Raw genomic sequence first — 965 nt, forward strand, 5'->3', positions numbered from 1 at the left:
ATATATATATATTAAAGTAAGAAAATTTGTAATGTGGTCAAGCCAAGTGGTAATTTATTATGTAATTTTAAAGAGTTTGTGGGAGATTATCAAATAAGTAAATATCACTTTAGAACTATATATGGAATTCCATTTATTGAAATTAAATTAAAATAAAAATTCTTTTTTTTAAAAATAAAGTTCAATCACAGTATTAATATTTTCTAACTGAATTTTTTTATTTGGAAAGTAAAGAATTTTGATATCAATAGTATTTGGATTCCTTTTCTAATATCGAGTGGAAGAATGTATCCTACAGTAATCTAATGTGCAATTTTAATTTATTTTAAAAATTTAATACTTTTTAATAAGTTGAAGAATATATTTTAAAGTTTTAACCTAAAGTTCAAAATGTAGATATATTTAATAATTTATTTATTTCATAATGGATAATCCAAAGAATCTATTTTAGACTAAATTTTTGAATTTTAAACAAGTATACAATAAAAATAATTTTTTTAAAGGCTAAAAGCTTCAACAAAAATAATTATTACTAGAAGTTGAATAATAAAAATACCGTAATATTTTGGTGAAGTACTATATAGTTTGATCATATGCACTTTTATTTTTGTCTATTATTGAATAAAACACTAAATAAAAAAATTAAATAAAATATTATACTTACTAGGGGAAATAATTTAGAAAGAGGGGGAATAAGTGTGAGAGAATTTATACGTTGAGTTAATTTAAATGATAAAATAAAGAAAATAAATAATTAATACTCAAAAGTATTATTGATAAATTCAAATATTATATAATGAAAGATTTAAAATAATTAAAAAGATTATTTTAAGAGAAAGCCATATATATATATATATATATATATATATATATAAGGATTAGACTGTAACGACCCGACCGGTCGTTTTGAGCTCTAGCGCGTCGTTCGGCAGTTTGAGGCCGTGATCAGCTTCATATCAGGTATT

Source organism: Nicotiana attenuata, unplaced genomic scaffold (assembly GCF_001879085.1).
Source record: "Nicotiana attenuata strain UT unplaced genomic scaffold, NIATTr2, whole genome shotgun sequence".
Lineage (NCBI taxonomy): Eukaryota > Viridiplantae > Streptophyta > Magnoliopsida > Solanales > Solanaceae > Nicotiana > Nicotiana attenuata.